Source organism: Lolium rigidum, chromosome 7 (genome assembly GCF_022539505.1).
Source record: "Lolium rigidum isolate FL_2022 chromosome 7, APGP_CSIRO_Lrig_0.1, whole genome shotgun sequence".
Classification (NCBI taxonomy): domain Eukaryota; kingdom Viridiplantae; phylum Streptophyta; class Magnoliopsida; order Poales; family Poaceae; genus Lolium; species Lolium rigidum.
This window is the reverse complement of record NC_061514.1, coordinates 239,289,776-239,298,667: the sequence shown is the minus strand read 5'-3', so window position 1 is coordinate 239,298,667 and position 8,892 is coordinate 239,289,776. Positions and strand designations below refer to the sequence as shown.

At 39.7% G+C, this 8,892-nt stretch overlaps 1 long non-coding RNA gene across 1 annotated transcript; it reads left to right on the top strand.

Annotated features, from left to right (window-relative positions):
• The first annotated feature begins 5,640 nt into the window (after positions 1–5,640).
• LOC124676088 lies at positions 5,641–7,501 on the top strand. The gene is made up of 3 exons (XR_006993509.1): positions 5,641–5,749; positions 6,476–6,620; positions 7,324–7,501. It is a non-coding gene; the product is annotated as an uncharacterized LOC124676088 (long non-coding RNA).
• Positions 7,502–8,892: the final 1,391 nt, after the last annotated feature.

The window sequence follows — 8,892 nt, the reverse complement described above, 5'->3', positions numbered from 1 at the left end:
AGCTCAAAAATAGTGCGATTAAAACTTTCAAACACACTTTTATCAATAATATAACAAGATGGTTGATCAATCTCAAGAGATATGGGACTCATAGATAATGTCAAGACCTCTCCAATCCCATTTTCATTAGTAGTACAATTAATATTATCAAGTAACATAGGACCATCATCAAGAGTTTTATCATAAACATTTGCTACGCAAAATTCTTTAGTACCATGCATTTCGACATCAGGCACAAACAAAGCATTATCATAAGATTTATCAAAGTAGCATGGATTATCATAAATAACAGTAGCATAATTATTCTCACAAGTTTTACTCATAGGGAATATTTCAAGAGAATCCACAGGAACATAACATTCAACCTCTTTCGGTAAGCATGGAGGACAATCAAATAGTGTAAGAGATAAAGAGTTACTCTCATTAGAAGGTTGGCATGGGTAGCCAATCCATTCTTCCTCCTTTTGTTCATCACTCTCCTCTTCTTTTTCATCCAATGAGCTTTCGGGTTCATCAATTTCCTCCTCTTTTTCATCCAATGAGCTTTCCGGTTCATCAATTTCTTCTTCCACAGGTCCCTGCAAATTGTGAGTGAATTCTTGTGCATTAATGAGTCTCTCTTTATAATCAATGATATAAGGATTATCAGTGTAACTTTCATTGCAAAAATTAAGGATAGAAGAGACAAAATCTTTAAGGTCCTTACAAACAACACAAGTTTCATAATTTTTAACCATGAAGGATTCTATCTCAGAGGCTCCCATAAATATGACAAATTGTTCTACCTCTTCAAACCCAAAATGAATATAGCTATTCCGATTATAGTTCTTAATTAGAAATTCCTCACTAAAGCCACATTGAAATTTAAGATGTTTAGTGTCTTGTTGAGAGCAACAGTTTATATCATGGCGTTTAAGCAAGATTTTAGCAATTGTATTCAATTTTTCTATCACAGCACTCATCACTTTTCCCACTCTTGATTCTCTATAATTATTATAATATTCTATAAGCTCCAAGTAGGTTATGGGTTCTCCCATAACAGCAGTTTTTAATTTTTAGGTTTTTCAAATTTTTTATGGATTTTTGGCTATATGAGAAAAGTAAAACAAGACAAAAAGAAACTAGACAAAAGTAAACTAAGAAAAATAAAACAAGACAGAAATAAACTAAGCACAAATAAACTAGGCAAAAGTAAACTAAGCAAAACAAAGTAAAACAAAATAAAAACAGAGAGAGAGGTAGAGTGTACTCCCCAGGTGAACTTATGAGTAGAGCTATGCCTCCCCGGCGACGGCGCCAGAAAACAGTCTTGATAACCCACAAGTATTGGGGATCGCGGCAGTGTTCGCGGGTAGTAAAACCCAATTTATTGATTCGACACAAGGGGAGATAAAGAATACTTATAAGCCTTAACAACTGAGTTGTCAATTCAGCTGCACCTGGAAAAGCACTAGCAACATGGGTGATGTGAAAGTAGCAGTGATATGAGAGCAATAGTAACAGTAACACAGCAGCAGTAATAGTAACACAGGAGCAATGTCACCAGAAAATAGTTGATACTACTTCCAATGACATGTAGAACGAGTATATGATGATGAAAGATGGACCGGGGTTCCCAACTATCTACACTAGTGGTAACTCTCCAATAACAAGTGTTGGGTGAACAAATTACAGTCGGGCAATTGATAGGATTGAAATAGCATTAAGACAGAACATCAAGATCATTAATCATGTAGGCATGTTTTCCATATATAGTCATACGTGCTCGCAATGAGAAACTTGTACAACATCTTTTGTCCTACCAGCCAGTGGCAGCCGGGCCTCTAGGGAATCTACTGGATATTAAGGTACTCCTTTTAATAGAGCACCGGAGCAAAGCATTAACACTCCGTGAAAACATGTGATCCTCATATCTAAGCCTTCCCCTCCAGCTTGTCCCAATTTCCGTCACTTTGGGGCCTTTGGTTCCGGACATAGACATGTGCATACAACTTGTAGATACAATCTAAGCAATAAGTATAGATCTTAAATCTAAGATCATGCCACTCGGGCCCTAGTGACAAGCATTAAACACAACAAGATTGCAGCAACAATAACTTCATAAACTTTGTAGATAGACAATCATAACGTAACAATCCATCGGATCCCGACAAACACAACACCGATTACATCAGATGAATCTCAATCATGTAAGGCAGCTCATGAGATCATTGTATTGAAGTACATGGGGGAGAGAATACCAACTAGCTACAGCTAGAACCCGTAGTCCATGGGGGAACTACTCACGGAGCATGATGGAGGCGATGTCGTCGATGGAGATGGCTTCCGGGGGCACTTCCCCGTCCCGGCAGGGTGCCGGAACAGAGACTTCTGTCCCCCGAATTGGAGTTTCCCGATGGTGGCGCCGCCCCTGGAGTCTTTCTGGAGTTTCGTCAATTGGTACTGCGTTTTTAGGTCGAAAGGGCTTAAATAGGCGAAAAGGCGGCGCAGGACGGGCGACAGGGTGGCCCCACACCAGGCCGGCGCGGCCAGGGTGTGGCCCCTGGCTCTCCTCCGACTCCCCTTCGGTGTTCTGGAGCCTCCCGGGAAAAATAAGATCTTTGGCGTTGATTTCGTCCAATTCCGAGAATATTGCCCGAACAGCCTTTCTGGAACCAAAAACAGCAGAAAACAGGAACTGGCACTGTGGCATCTTGTTAATAGGTTAGTTCCGGAAAATGCATAAAAACATTATAAAGTGCGAGCAAAACATGTAAGTATTGTCATAAAACAAGCATGGAACATCAGAAATTATAGGTACGTTGGAGACGTATCAGCGGACATCTTCACGAAGCCCTTGGACGAGAAGCGTTTCATTGAGTTGAGGCATGAGCTAAATATCATTGATCCGTCGAACTTTGCTTGACCGTCGTGCGCACATACCACTCTCAAACTATATATCTAGATGAAAGGCACGCATGAACATAGGGGGAGTGCGGTTTAAATTATTGAGCTATCCCTCCCCCCATAATGCATAAAGAAATCCAAAACATATGCTATTTGTCAATTGAGTGACTTATGAGCTTCATGTTGAGTTGTAGTCCGTGAGTCCTAGATACATCTACGCGACCTCACACTAATACACTCTTACACGGTGGCTTCGGCCACCAACCTCCTCTTTGAGGAGTTTTTCGGTTCTTTATGTTTCGTTGTGACCTTATTTTTGTCCTTCTTCTTTGCTATCTTTTTCTTCATGTTTTTGGAGAACCTCATTCAAGCTTGTTTTCCCTTTTGGTTTTTGCAAGCTTGGTTGTATGTTCTTTTTTCTCCATCCTTCTAGTTTCTTTACCCTCCTTTTTGGTGTTCCGATGCCAAAGGGGGAGAAGTTCCTATGTGGATGGGGACCTTTGTTGTTTGTAACCTTGTGATACTAGTTGCTTATCTTGTCTTGTGGCTACATCAACAACTCTATGGAGGTATCTTACGGTGAGTTTGGGTATTCTCAAGGCTATGGTATGATAACTTCACCCAAATCTCCTTACATGATCTTATGTTGCCTCCATATTGCCCATATGTTTATTTGAACATGATCTTGTATCCTTGTTGCATGTGTGCTTGGTTTGTAAAATCTAGGGGGAGTTATGCCTCTAAGACGTGTGTATTTGTATTCAAATACATATTCAAAATATGCACACGTTTAGGGGGAGCTCCGTCGAGCTTTTGCAAATCTAAGAATCTCATCATAATATCATATGCTTTTGAAAAGTCTTGTGTTGTCATCAAACACCAAAAAGGGGGAGATTGAAAGAGCAAACTTTAAACCCCAAGTAAAGTTTGGACCCCATTGCGGTACCTCGAGCGGTACCTCTAGCGGTAGTACCGCTCTGCGTCCACGTGGACCAGATCTAGGGAATTCGAACTCAGAGCGGTAGTACCGCTTCCCAAAAGTGGTAGTACCACTTAGGCGAAAACTGGACATAACGGTTGGATTTGGAGGAGCCTATATAAGGGCCCCTTCTTCCCCAACTCGTTTTGATCTCTTCTCTCTCTCTCTCCTCCATTGTTGCTGAGCTCAAACTGAGTGGATCTCCCTCCTTACCCAATCAATCTTGCTCATACTTTGAGGAGTGGTGGAGGAGACCCCGATCTATCGTTCTACCAAGAGAAATTTCACCAATTCGTGGTAGTCCTTAGTGGATCTTGGTGGTAGAGTTCCTATGGTGGAATCTTGGAAGAAGTGCATCCATGGAGGCTAGCTTGGTGTTGTACTAGCTCCATGGGTTGTTGGGAGCCTCCTTGTGGTGTGGAGCTCGCCCCAACCTTGTGAAGGAATCACCGCCTCGACCGGTGCCTTAGTGGAGAAGGGGAGCACCTTCGTGGAGCTCTCTCGAGGAAGAAGGTGAGGCCTTCCTTCGTGGTGTGGCCGTCTAGCCTCTTGTGTGAGGCTAGCACCTCCTCAACGCAGACGTACTCCCTTTTGTGGGAGGAACCGCGGGAAACAAACCTCGCCTCGTCTCCGCGCCCTCCGGTTGTCCCGCTCCTTACTCTTACTATCTTGTGTTGTTCCTTTGCTTGTTGCACTTGTTCTAGGATCATTGTAGGATCACCAACACCACTAAAGCAATCACCTTTACCTTCCGTTGCACTAAAATTGAAAAATCTTAAAACTTGACGTAGCAACCATTCCCCCCCCCCCCTCTTGTTCGCTACGATCCATTCACTTTCCAAAGGCACTGCAAGAGGATGGGAAGAACAAGAAATCTGGGAAAAGATGCCAGTTATATCTTAATACACAGGTTATGCACTTATGATGTATACTCATGCGGTTTATTATGTAAGAAGAAAATACATGAGACTGCATGCGTTCCTGAGCAGGTTCAGTGTCACTATATCATTGATATTGACCATACTTTTGGTACAAAAAAATTTACAAATGGCACACCAATTCCTAAGTAGTGTATTTCCTTTGCTTAGGCTCCTTTTCCATGTAGGTTCTTTTGGTATGCCTTTCTGTTAAGAACTTGAGTAATTTCAAACTATGGATCTTTCAATGCATATTTGAGTGTGTCCCTATTTGGTATGTTGCCTTTGCTCATTTTCCTTCTCTAAGTGAGTAATTTCAAATCCGGGATCTTTCAATGAATATTAGAAGTTTGGTGGCAAATGTTTGCCTTTGCTCAGCCTCTCTCATCATTTTTGGTTTTCCTTATCAGGGCGAGAAACATTCATCATCATGGAGTCCAGTTTATGCATTCTCTTTCTGATGGCACCTAAGACCTAACGTATCATAAATAATAAAATAATCTGAAGTCCTTCACAGATCTTGGCTGCGTGTATCTGCCCATCTTTCTTTTATTCAGAACAAACATAGCAACGATATAGCTCATAGCTAAATCCAAACACACAACACGACAATACCTAGACCTGGCACTGAAAATTAGAAAGAAAGCACACCACCAAGTAACAGTAATAGTTCAGCTTTTGGTCTAAAACTACAAACAAAATTGCTTTGATACAAATTTATGATGTATGATGTTCATACCTACAACGTTCTCCTTATTGTTTTGCTTCAAAAATTACAGTGTTTATCTTTAAGATGTAGACTTGATTTACACATCATTGACTATTTAATTTGTCTTTCTCTGCTACTCTCTTCCAATTGCACATGCCATCTCCACAACAGAGGTTACGTAGAGTGTTGGAAATCATGCATGCTGTCACCCCGCCATCATCATCCATCTAGCGCTGCAGCCCTCTCGGCCCGTCTGAGGTGAGGTACATGAATCGATATATGTTTGATCCCAATTATTTTGTCTAGAGCTTATTCAATTCAGCTCATCAGTGGAAGATGTTAAGCTGACCGGTATTGGTGGCCAGTATGTACTGAGTTACATGTGCATAGTAATATTCAGTTCAGCTACTCATCATAAATCCTTTTAGTGCGGTTTTCTGGATTATAAGATTGAGCATGGAGTGTGCCTTGCGAGAGATTTGATCATGGAGTTTGCTAGATTTGATTTTGCCCCTTCATGATTTTGTTCTATTTAGCTCATTGGTTCCTTATGTTCTTTGCTATTAAAGCATTAGCGGCCTCGATAGTACCAGCACCGGGATCGTCATCTAGGTTCTTGCCTACTGTCTCTAGACCGTATGTTGCGCCACAATGGACTGTCGAGAGATCAGCGGCAGCGAGATGCAGCCTACAGGTACTTTCTCCTGTTCTTTCCCCATCTGTCAAGTACTGATGCTCTTTACCTATTTTTGAAGGCGAACAAATTCAGTTCAACAAATTATGGCACTATTTCCTAATCTGAAATGGTGCTTATGAGAACTTCAAATTGAAAAAAAAACACTACTTAACTTTGCCACTAATTCTACTCTACAGTCTACATCTGTACATATTCCCTATACGACTTGCAACAACTATGCCGAACATAGAAATGAGGTGCAATTATTTTTGATAAGCTATCTAATGAGGTTTTCTTTCTTACAAAAGGCCCATTAGTTCGAGGAGATTGGTCCCTAACAACTGAGGTAGCCATTCAGTTGGCCTGAAGGACATCAACAACAATGGGAGCATTTGTGTCGACATCTTGAAGGACGAAAGGAGCTCTACTCTAACTATTTCCAAGCCAATGAAGGTTTGTTCTTTCTTGAGTCGATAAACTCCCCAGTTTCATATGTCAAGACTTAGAAATTTAAAAAGTACAATGTTCTTCATATAAATTATGTAGAACATACTTTATATATGTGTACTGAATATGTTTCTTTGGTATGCAAATTAAGTGCCCTGTTTTACTGGATTAGACCTGAACTTAATTTCTTGTACTTATCCTGGTCTTAAGATATCATTGGTATATTTAGATCAAGGGAAAAAATGCCAGTTTATTAATATTTATACTAAATATGCTATTCGCCCCCCCCCCCAAAAAAAACTTTTCGCGGCAATGAGGCGAAATCTCAAGTCCGAATTCACTTCTAATTTCGTTTTGCTGGGATGAAAAATGGTTTTATTTATTTGGTGAGAGTCCGTTAGTACAGCCACATTTGTTTTTCGAGAAAATTCTTCCTTTGCGTTTCATTTCATTGAAAAGATAGAAAAATGTTTACATCCTCCTAGGAGGCCGATTACAGGACATAGAGAGGAACTGTCAGTGCACATCCCAACTGGATGGCAGCACTACTCGATACAGGACATGCACATTTGTTATATTTGGTCCTTTGCAAATGCCAATAAGAAATTGCAACCCATCCATGTAATCTGGAATAAGAACTTTACTTATAGTACTTCCCTGTTTTCTCTGCTCTATAACTATCACTTTTTTTTTCTTTTCTGCACTTTAGGCAGAATAGGGAAGGCCTCCAGTTCAGTTACTTACAGATATGCATGGTTGATAATTGATGAGTTTTTAAGGCCCAGTTCAGTTACTTACAGAGCTGACTGATAAATGAAGAGTTTTGCAAGTGGTTTTCATCATAAATTAAGAGTTTTGCAAGTGATTTTCATGATAACATGGTAGGCACAGAGCAACATGGTAGGCACAGACCAATTTCTTGGAAGTGTTGAAGTAAGAATATGTGCTTAGCTATTAATTTTCGGAGCTGTTTTTAGATTGTCACGGCATGATATTCCTTCAATTTTATTTGGCCATATTGTGCTTGCCGAGTGACTATTGGCTCCTTTGATATGCTGATGATTTTATTGATGAGTTAATTGTTGGTTGGTGCCCTATATTTTGCTGCCTCTGTTAGACCTTTTCTACATATCACTTATATATCTACATTGTATTGCAAATAGTTGTATTGTCAAATGTGGGTAAAAATTACTGAGCTTGAAATATAAGTTCCAGTAGATGAAAGTTAATGCCATCAGGTTATTGAACAAGTAGCCGACTCCTTTAACTCTTCATGGTACTAGCAGTAGCAGGGTCTGATTTGAGCGTTTTTTACTTTTCTGCACTTTAGGCAGAATAGGGAAGGCCTCCAATTCAGTTACTTAGATGCATGGTTGATAATTGATGAGTTTTGAAGGCCCAGTTCAGTTACTTATAGAGATGACTGATAAATGAGGAGTTATGCAAGTGGTTTTCATCATAAATTAAGAGTTTTGCAAGTGGTTTTGATGATAACATGGTAGGCACAGAGCAATTTCTTGGAAGTGTTGAAGTAAGAATATGTGCTTACCTATTAATTTTCGGAGCTGTTTTTAGATTGTCACGGCATGATATTCCTTCAATTTTATTTAGCCATATTGTGCTTGCCGAGTGACTATTGGCTCCTTTGATATGCTGGTGATTTTATTGATGAGTTAATTGTTGGTTGGTGCCCTGTATTTTGCTGCCTCTGTTAGGCCTTTTCTACATATCACTTATATATCTACATTGTATTGCAAATAGTTGTATTGTTAAATATGGGTAAAAATTACTGAGCTTGAAATATAAGTTCCAGTAGATGAAAGTTAATGCCATCAGGTTATTGAACAAGTAGCAGACTCCTTTAACTCTTCATGGTACTAGCAGTAGCAGGGTCTGATTTGAGCGAACATAGACTGTTTTATGTTTGGCCTGGAATTTAGTAGGTTCCCAGTTAACCCAGTTTATTGGGTCTTGCTTTCATAATGGATTAGATGTTATCTCATTTATTATATTTTTTTTATAATGATCTCATTTATTATCTTTTTTTATAATGATCTCATTTATTATCTAGGTTGTCTTTTAGAATATTTTAGTATGCGTACCTTTATAAACATGTTGATTTGTCTAGGCGTTTTGCAATCAAGGTCTTATATAACTACTATATTATAGGGCAACCAACATCTTTGTTCCCATAATTTTGGGCTTCTTTCTGAATTAACCTCATGGTGACACGTACTTCATTTGATAGTATGCTTTTCGTTGGTTTTTTCTGGTGTGT